The 10,000-nt window shown below is 39.1% G+C and overlaps 1 protein-coding gene across 5 annotated transcripts in view; it reads right to left on the bottom strand.

Annotated features, from left to right (window-relative positions):
* The window catches only part of LOC136844945 (glucocorticoid-induced transcript 1 protein-like), a 226,763-nt gene that overhangs the window by 122,991 nt on the left and 93,772 nt on the right, over positions 1–10,000 (bottom strand). For 2 of the 5 annotated variants that reach the window (XM_067114359.1, XM_067114361.1), the window contains exon 1: positions 5,987–6,085. The exons of 1 other annotated variant lie outside the window; for it this stretch is intronic. The gene's annotated coding sequence lies outside the window, so the exon portion shown is untranslated. Of the gene's footprint in view, positions 1–5,974; positions 6,086–6,970; positions 7,632–10,000 lie in introns of those variants that run through there. 2 more of the 5 variants (XM_067114358.1, XM_067114360.1) reach the window with 2 other exon arrangements.

A 10,000-nucleotide genomic window follows, 5' to 3' on the forward strand; every position in this document is an offset into this window, starting at 1 on the left:
GTGCTTATCTGATAAACCAGAAATATCTAATGGAAAATGGGCGATTTAATAATAATAATAATAATAATAATAATAATAATAATAATAATAATATAATAATAATAATAATAATAATAATAATAATGTCAGCCATCTTTTGAGGTAACTTGCTGAAAAGAATGGCACTTAAAGGACATACAGTGTGCCGTTCTTTCAACGAAATAATAATAATAATAATAATAATAATAATAATAATAATAATAATAATAATAATAATAATAATAATGTCTTGAAGCCATCTTTGAGGCAAACTTCGTTGAAAAGAATGGCACTTAAAGGACATACAGTGTGCCGTTCTTTTCAACGAAATAATAATAATAATAATAATAATAATAATAATAATAATAATAATAATAATGGAGAAACAAATCCACAGTTATGTATGGGTACGTATATTTAAAAATAACAAAACTGTGGATTTGTTTCTCCATTTCAAGACTCATGCTACTATGAGTATTTTTTAGTAATGATAATAATAACAGACTGACATAATAAATGGGACAGATGACTGAGTACCTGACAGGGGGGGAAGAGCAGCGCTTAGTTACACAGGGAGTGGCGCATAATCTGTGTTTGTTGTGCAAAGAGAAAAAAAAACCTATGCGGCATGCACAGATTTATTTAATGCTTACAGAATTGACAGATGCAACGAGATGCTAATGCATATGTCACCTGTATCCGGGGAGGTTTAATATTTATACAGACAGGGTGATCAGACAAAGGGTGGGGGGGTTGTGGGGTGCAAGTTTGAGGGATATGTAGAAAAGTTTTGAATGAAATTTGCAATGGCTGATGTCTGCAGATAAATGCTGATAACTGGAAGCAAGGAGAAGCTGAGAAAACCGAAGAAAGAGCTGGAATATATTCGACTGAGAATCTTTGCACGAAGACCATTATAAAAGACAAATGGAAGCCAGAAAGATTGAGGGAAATTTGCTAACATTAAACAGCAGGAGAATGAAATTTTGTAGAAAATGGTAAAATAAAAAGTGGAAGAATAGAGGCAGCTGACTTGTGAGTGACACTTGAACGATTAAATGTTACGATAAAGGTAGAATGATAAGCAGATGAATAATATAATCGGGCAGGCATAAAAGACCCTGACAGCTCTGCTAAAGGTCTGGCATAGAATAATGTCAGGTGAAGCAATGACTGAAATATGAGGAGGCACAGTATTGTAAAGATAATTCTCCATTACGAAAGGAACTGGAATACAGTATAAGATTTAGACTAAAGGCCAAGCGCTGGGCCTATGAGATCATTCAGCGCTGAATGGAATATTGGGAGTAAAGGAGCTTTTAAAGGTGTAACAGGGGGAAACCCGACCCTCGCAATTATACTATGAAACAATTGTTAGGAGAGTGTGAAAAGTAAGGTGGAAGAGATAGAATATGAGCGGAGGTACAGTTAAAGGAATGAAAGGGGTTGCAGTTAGGGCCGAAGGGACGCTGCCTACAGTCCAAATGCGTGAGATGCGCTGATGGCACTAACCCCCTTAAGGGGTAGAAAGTGGAATGTGAATAAAAAAAAAGTGTGTCTTCGTATCAGTAGTAACCAGTGATGAATGGGCGAAATAAGTAGACATAATTGAAGGATTCATCAACGAAGGCAACAGATGAAATGACAGAGCACAGGTCAGGAGTGGTTTGGTCACACACAGACAAGATATAATTTGATGGAAAGATACGAGGTAAGGCCAGGTTAGTTATGGCCTAACAGATGACAGAAATGTCGAAAAGAGCTGGCCTTACTTTCTAGAAAGCCTGGGAGCGTCTGTTTGATAGCGGAGAATAGCAAAATAGTGAAGAATGTGGCACATGTTCTGTTTCTGCAAATCCATGCATCGCCTGGTAGTGGGGATCTACTCAGCACAAATGGTTCACCTTGATTCAATAGTCAGAAGATAAAACTGATTCAACAGAAGTAGAAAGATAAATTGATTCAATTAGTGGAAGATACATTGATTCATAGTTAAAGATAAATTGATTCAATAGTCAGAAGATAAATTGATTCAATAGTCAGAAGATAAACTGATTCAACAGTCAGAAGATAAATGGATTCAATAGTCAGAAGATAAAATGGATTCAATAGTCACAAGATAAATTGATTCAATAGTCAGAAGATACATTGATTCAATAGTCAGAAGATAAATTGATTCAATAGTCAGAAGATAAATGGATTCAATAGTCAAAAGATAAACCGATTCAATAGTCAGAAGATAAATTGATTCAATAGTCAGAAGATAAATTGATTCAAAAGTCAGAAGATAAACTGATTCAATAGTAGGAAGATACATTGATTTAATAGTCAGAAGATAAACTGATTCAATAGTCAGAAGATACACTGATTCAATAGTCAGAAGATAAATGGATTCAATAGCCAGAAGATAAACTGATTCAATAGCCAGAAGATAAATGGATTCAACAGTCAGAAGATAAACTGATTCAATAGTCAGAAGATACATTGATTCAATAGTCAGAAAACCTGATTCAACAGTCAGAAGATAAATTGATTCAACAGTCAGAAGATAAATTGATTCAAAAGTCAGAAGATAAATGGATTCAATAGTCAGAAGATAAACTGATTCAATAGTCAGAAGATAAATGGATTCAATAGTCAGAAGATAAACTGACTCAATAGTCAAAAGATAAATTGATTCAATACTCAGAAGATAAATTGATTCAATAGTCAGAAGATAAATTGATTCAATAGTTAGGAGATCAATTGATTCAATAGTCAGAAGATAAACTGATTCAATAGTCAGAACATAAATGGATTCAATAGTCAGAAGATAAATGGATTCAATAGTCAGAAGATAAATGGAATCAACAGTCAGAAGATAAACTGATTCAATAGTCAAAGATAAACTGATTCAATAGTCAGAAGATAAACTGATTCAATAGTCAGAAGATAAATGGATTCAATAGTCAGAAGATAAACTGATTCAACAGTCAGAAGATAAATTGATTCAATAGTCAGAAGATGAATTGATTCAATAGCCAGAAGATAAATTGATTCAATAATCAGAAGATAAATTGATTCAACAGTCAGAGGATAAATTGATTCAACAGTCAGAAGGTAAATGGATTCAATAGTCAGAAGATGAACTGATTCAGGAGTCAGAAGATAAACTGATTCAACAGTCAGAAGACAAATAGATTCAATAGTCAGAAGATAAACTGATTCAATAGTCAGAAGATGAATGGATTCAATAGTCAGAAGATAAATGGATTCTATAGTCAGAGGATAAACTGATTCAATAGTCAAAAGATAAACTGATTTAATAGTCAGAAGATAAATGGATTCAATAGTCAGAAAATAAATGGATTCAACAGTCAGAAGATAAATTGATTCAATAGTCAGATGATAATCTGATTCAATAGTCAGAAGATAAATTGATTCAATAGTCAGAAGATAAATGGATTCAATAGTCAGAAGATAAATTGATTCAATAGTCAGAAGATAAACTGATTCAATAGTCAGAAGATAAACAGATTCAATAGTCAGAAGATAAATGGATTCAATAGTCAGAAGATAAACTGATTCAATAGTCAGAAGCTAAACTGATTCAACAGTCACAAGATAAACTGATTCAATAGTCAGAAGCTAAACTGATTCAACAGTCACAAGATAAACTGATTCCATAGTCAGAAGATAAACTGATTCAATAGTCAGAAGATAAACTGATTCAAGTCACAAGATAAACTGATTCAATAGTCAGAAGATAAATATCACAACAAATGTTTAAGTATTTCTCTAAAACCATTCATGCGAATGAAAACGGCCTATTTTCTTATTAGCCGATGGTCATAAGATTTTCAATAAGATCACTGTAATATATACCCTAACGAAAATTAGGCAGATTTCTCTTAACCTGGACCCACTGATAACTAAGTTCGTCCTTAGGCTCTAGAACTAAATAAAGAAAAGTATAATGAGGTATCTAACTATGCCCTCACTATTAGAGTCTCTCTCTCTCTCTCTCTCTAACACATATTAACCAAAAGATGATTTAGATGACTTTCTCTACCTTCATAAGCATCTGACCCGACAAATACTTGCTCAATACCACAGCCACAATAAGTATAGTATTCACAAACAAAGCCCCTGTGGGGCACTTGAGTTAAATGTGCAATCACTTTTCACAGTAAAATTCGTTCTAAAACTTTTCATTTGGTAAGATTTAAAAGATCAAATTCCGGCACAAATGTAATAATAATAATAATAATAATAATAATAATAATAATAATAATAATAATAATAATAATAATAATAATGAGGCAAAACTTCACAATAACGTGAACTGCTGAATCAGCAAAATCTACAAAGTAAGGAAAGTAGTTTCCCCAATCTTACATACACGAGAAGTGTCTCTTTTTCGTAAAAATCCACAAAAATCACTAAGCATTATATAGTACCTTCTGACATATGCATTATCAAATTACCTTTAATTGTACTAGCAAGCCACTGAAGACACTTCTTATACATATAACACAACATTTAGTTCAAGAACATATCTGAAAGCCCGATACGAGTTGTACAACCCAACCCCTCAATCATTCACGGTCAGAAATAAGTAAATAAAAGCCGGGTTAAATAATAAAGCTCAAAAAAAAAAAAAAAATAAATAAAATAGAAAACACCACACTCTTATCGTATTACTCGGCTCTTCATTCAGACATTTTTTCCAGCGAATCTTTCTTTGAACAGGGGTTGATTTTTTCATGGCGTCTTTCATTTGTCACGGCGTATTTCACTCTTTCATTCAAACAGTTCTTCATTTTTTCACGGTCTCTGTCACTCAGCTGAACAGACGCATTCACTGCTTCATTTTTCACGGCATCTTTCACTGGCTCGAGATAAACACTTGATAAATCTGACTAGTCATTCCGGCGGCCCTTCATTTTTTCACACAGGCCTTTACTCAATCGAGATGTCTCGTGGACGAAATCGCCTGACAGCAGTGAAATTAAAGGCTCATTTCATTTGGCTCTGGGTAAGGATACTAGTGTCGAACTCTGCTAATAAATTTAAATTTCAGAATTTCTAGTGCAGGACTCTACTAATAAAATAAAGCTCACAATTCATCAGCAGCAGGAATCGTAACACATAACTGGAGATAGGATTAGAGATACTACTCTCTGTGGACAGAGTTGGATAACAAGTACTTTTAAAAATATTACTCACGTCTGAAAGCCTGTGAGATTAGACCAGGGTCTTAAAACTGAAACACTTCAATGTAGAATCTATCTGAGAGAGAGAGAGAGAGAGAGAGAGAGAGAGAGAGAGAGAGAGAGAGAGAGAACAAGTTACGTAAACATGATGTAGTATATGAAAAAGAGAACTATGGGTAAAGCGGCTTCGGTGAGGAAACAAATCGATATTGGTGCAGCCAATGAAATATATATATATAAATGTAGGTCTAGGCTCAAAAGAACGCCTATAACAACATTACAAAATAAAAACACATCTCAGCAATTTAGTTTTCCGTAGCATGTCACAAGAAATCAAGGAAATACTCAAAGAACTATAATATGCACACACACATACATACATAGCTGAAGCATGCATGCATAAGTGTGTATGTATGAATACCTAAGACAAAAATTATAGCATAAAAATATTCTTTAGTCCCTTCAAGAATATTCTTTAGTTCATTTACAAATATTCTTTATTCCATTTCAAAATACTCTTAATCCATTCAGAAATATTCTTTAATCGATTTAAAAACCCAAGACCAAGTAATAAAACTACTTAGGACGCATCGTTTTACACACACATGTATACCTAAACTTACACCCTACCAATCAACGCATTCTTGCCATGTCCATAGCTACACCTAAAATACAATAATATCTTCATTGTCATCAGTCGCACACAAACACATACATACGCAACCACAAACACCCACAGAAACAAACCTACACCTGCACACCAAGCTACTCACCCGATGAGTGAGTGAGTCTACTACGAGAGGTGGGAACGGAATGCCGTGGCCGGATGACTGCATGTGTAAATACGTCGGACTTGTATTACGATTGTGTGTACTACAGCGGCATAAGTGCTTTGGTTAGTCCTCCCGTGGAGAGAGAGAGAGAGAGAGAGAGAGAGAGAGAGAGAGAGAGAGTGGGGAGAGGGACAGAGGAGAGGGGAGCAATGGGGTGAAAGGGGGATGAGAGCCTGGGGTGATTTGGCCCTCCCCTTCCCTCCCCGGGTGAAGAAGACAATCTCTCTCTCTCTCTCTCTCTCTCTCTCTCTCTCTCTCTCTCTCTCTCTCGTGCTGATAATCATTTTACCGTAAGCGCTTTAATCACTTCTAAAGATTGGGTTTTTAAAGTCAGACGAGGAAGACGAAGTCGCCTTGTACGTGTGTGTGTGTGTGTGTGTCTGTATAAGTCTCTTCCCCTCTGTAGGATGTGTGGATCGGACAAAGAGAGTCACTGTTTTTAGTGCCACTCACAACCACAACCTGCAAACGAGAGAAGGAGAGAGAGAAGGAGGAGAAGAAGAGAGAGAGAGAGAGAGCGAGAGATTTTCACACATTTACAATGAAGAACCAAGCTAGGCTAGCAATACCGACTCTCACGACAAAGAGCAACAAAGGTCAAGGTCGTAAAATTCCTACTAGTACTACTACTACTACTACTACTACTGCAGACACTTGACACTTGGTTACTACAATGAGACTATATCTTCGGTTTCAGTTCTGAGAGAGAGAGAGAGAGAGAGAGAGAGAGAGAGAGAGAGAGAGAGAGAGAGAGATATCTGCTATTACTGGTGCTATAGACACTTGACACCATGTTAAATCACTGGCGATATTACCGGCACTTAAGGCTTGATCTTTTTCCTGTCTTCACAACGAGAGAGAGAGGAGAGAGAGAGAGAGAGAGAGAGAGAGAGAGACTCAATACCATTCTGACGAAGGGCATACCTGGTCAGGAGGGCGGCGGGGGCTTGTGCCTTCTGACGATACGTCGTGGAGGAGGTGATGGTGACGATGACAATGACAGAAGTCGAAGGCGAAAACACTGACAGTGAATGAGGTGAGGTTTCCGTTTGCGTGCGTGCGTGCGCGCAGTGTAATTCTGTTGATGGTGAGGGCCCGGCCCTACACACACCACACTTGCCCGTTTCGGTGGCGATAAGAGAGCGGGGCGTCGCGATAGTGATAGCAGAAAGCAGTTTCAAGTGTAGTGGTACAATTAGTAGTACTAATAAAAGACTTCCGTCTAACTGAGGTATTACGCTGACAAGTGTGTTTGTGTGTGTTTGTTCTTGAAAGAAAGCGATTTTAATCCTGAATTTCGGATTAAAATTAATATTTCACTATGGAGAAGTGTATCTTATTTTTCTCTTTTAATACTGTTCAGGTGTGTGAGGGATGGGTGTAGGAAACAAAGAGCTTCGTTTATGGACTGGGCTTTTCAGCTTGTAGTGGCGACTATTTGCCCACACCGATAGTCTCCGAGTAGTAAAATAGTATTGGTGGTGTGTTATAGGTGGGCGTGTATGTTCAGCCCCGCCACTAGCCACTAGAGCCCGGTTACTACTACTCACACCGTCTCCACCTCCTGTGCACCACCCTTCTATTCAACCTCCCCCTCACCCCTCACCCGGCAAAAGGCACCCCTCACTCACCTCCCCTTCCCCTGCCGCCTCTCTCTCCTCCTCCTCCTCCTCCTCCAACATTCTCTCTCTCTCTCTCTCTCTCATTTACTCCACGGCACCCTCCAATAGGGGGTACTAGGCTTCCCCAATGGGTTCCCTCACTCACCCCTGGTGCTGCTGCTGCTGCTGCTGCTGCTCTGCTGCTCTCTCTCTCTCTCTCTCTCTCTCTCTCTCTCTCTCTCTCTCTCTCTCTCTCATTTACTCAACAGCCCCCTCCCGGGAAAACTACCCCCATCGCTACACACGTACGTACATACGTACGCAAAGAGAGAGAGAGAGAGAGAGAGATCCTAAATTGCACCTCCTCTTTTTCATTGTGCCCCTTACCAGGGGCTCAGGCCAAACCCCTTCCTTGCCCAGTACCCAAAAACAGAAGCAGCAAAGCTTTCTGTTCCTTATAATCTTTAGTAAACTCAAATAGAGAAGCCTTCATTGACCACACTTGTAAGATAGAACTATGACTAAATCAATAAATTGGCGTCGCGGGGTTTTTCAGAGAGAGAGAGAGAGAGAGAGAGAGAGAGCCGCAGGGCGCATGCGCAATCCCGCCACCGCCAAACCCGCCAGCCTCTCATTGACACAGCCGGGGACACTCGCACAAACAATTTCTCTGGACTTGGTTCGAAAGTCAGTCTGCGGACGGAGCTCCGCTCGAACGTTACATTCTGACGAAGGACGAGACGCTGCGAAAAAGCGCGCGGAAACCAGAGCAACGTAAAGTGTCCGAGATGAGTTGGGGTGGAGGCCATAAGGCTCAGAGTATCTCGGAGAGGCAAGCGTCGGAAGGCCCTTATGGAAGAGGCAAAGGCGGCCAGCACACACACGCGATCAATAGCGTAGCCTAGAGAGAGTATGAATGTTGTACTCTAAACTTACTACGTATCCCCCATTCTCCCCCCTCCCCCCTCTCTCTCTCTCTCGACATCCCCCACCCCCTTCTCTCTCTCTCTCCAGACCAGCAAAACCAAACTAGGGAGGGAGTGGGGGGATATCAGAGAGAAGGGGGGTCTACTATCGGCCTAGCCTTCTTAAACCGAACCCACCCCCTCCTCCCATCTGGTACACACAAACATACTAACGCACACTTGTCTTCCAATTTGTACAATACCTTCAAAAGATGATCTTGACAATCGATAAGCCATAAAAACGTCACGTCACATCGTACTGACAGATTAGAAGACTTAAAAAAACAATATTACTCAATTTCTTGATACAGGTGCACTCAACTCGGCGCAAAAAACTTTCACAAAATTTGCAGCTTCCTTCAACTACACAGAAGGTTCATCAACACTGCATCAACCCCCATACACACACACACACACACACTGCGCCACTCACCTCTATCTTACACACTAATGCTTCCTGGATGCTATAGCTCTTCCTTCCAATACCTCTTTCACTGCGATCTATCCAGCCCTTTCTAAGTCTTCCTCTTCAGCCTCCTAAGCATCCTGAATTATATACTCTTTTCACCAGTCGCTCGTTCTTCATTCTTTCTGCATGACTAAACCATCTCAAAACACTCAAATTTATCCTTCCATCAATACTAACCTTTCTGCCACTTCCCAGTTTCTCATGCCACATATACTATGAAAAACAGTTCATTTCAACAGGTTTCAAATTGTTTCTTTCATTCACATTGAACACTTAGCATCAACGCTTCAATTCCATAAGGGAGAGTTAGCTCAGCAGTTCCTTCATATATTCCCTCCTTGGCTTTCATGAGCATTTTCAGTCTACTAAATCTTTTGTACACAACCAGCTACCTTCCGAAACTTACCTATTCTCTTATTCTACAAGTTAACTGCTTACATTTATCCATAAACAATATCGACCGACCAGTCTTCCTGGTTTCCATTTTTCTTCATGAACCTTACTCCTGCTCAAACTTCTGCACCAGCTTTTGCAGTTTTTGACGTCAGGTACACTTATTCAACGGCTAGTATGGAGGGAACCAATGAGATCCAGGGAGGGATGTCAACGGGTCCCTTTGAGAAGAATTAATATCATTTGCCAAATAACTGACACAACATTACCACCCAATGACTGCTTTAAAAGTGCCTACTCATCGTCCTATTCCAACCTATATTTGTATTTTTGTTGATAGTTAGTAGATGGGATGTTCATTCTTTCGTTAGTAGATGGGGAGTTCAATTTTTTAGTTTTCTGTAAAAGTATCGTGCCGGCTTTGTCTGTCCGTCCGCACTTTTCTCTTTCCCCACTATTCCTGTCCGCCCTCAGATCTTGAAAACTACTGAGGCTAGAGGGCCGCAAATTGGTATGTTGATCATCC

Source organism: Macrobrachium rosenbergii, chromosome 13 (assembly GCF_040412425.1).
Source record: "Macrobrachium rosenbergii isolate ZJJX-2024 chromosome 13, ASM4041242v1, whole genome shotgun sequence".
In the NCBI taxonomy this organism is placed as follows: domain Eukaryota; kingdom Metazoa; phylum Arthropoda; class Malacostraca; order Decapoda; family Palaemonidae; genus Macrobrachium; species Macrobrachium rosenbergii.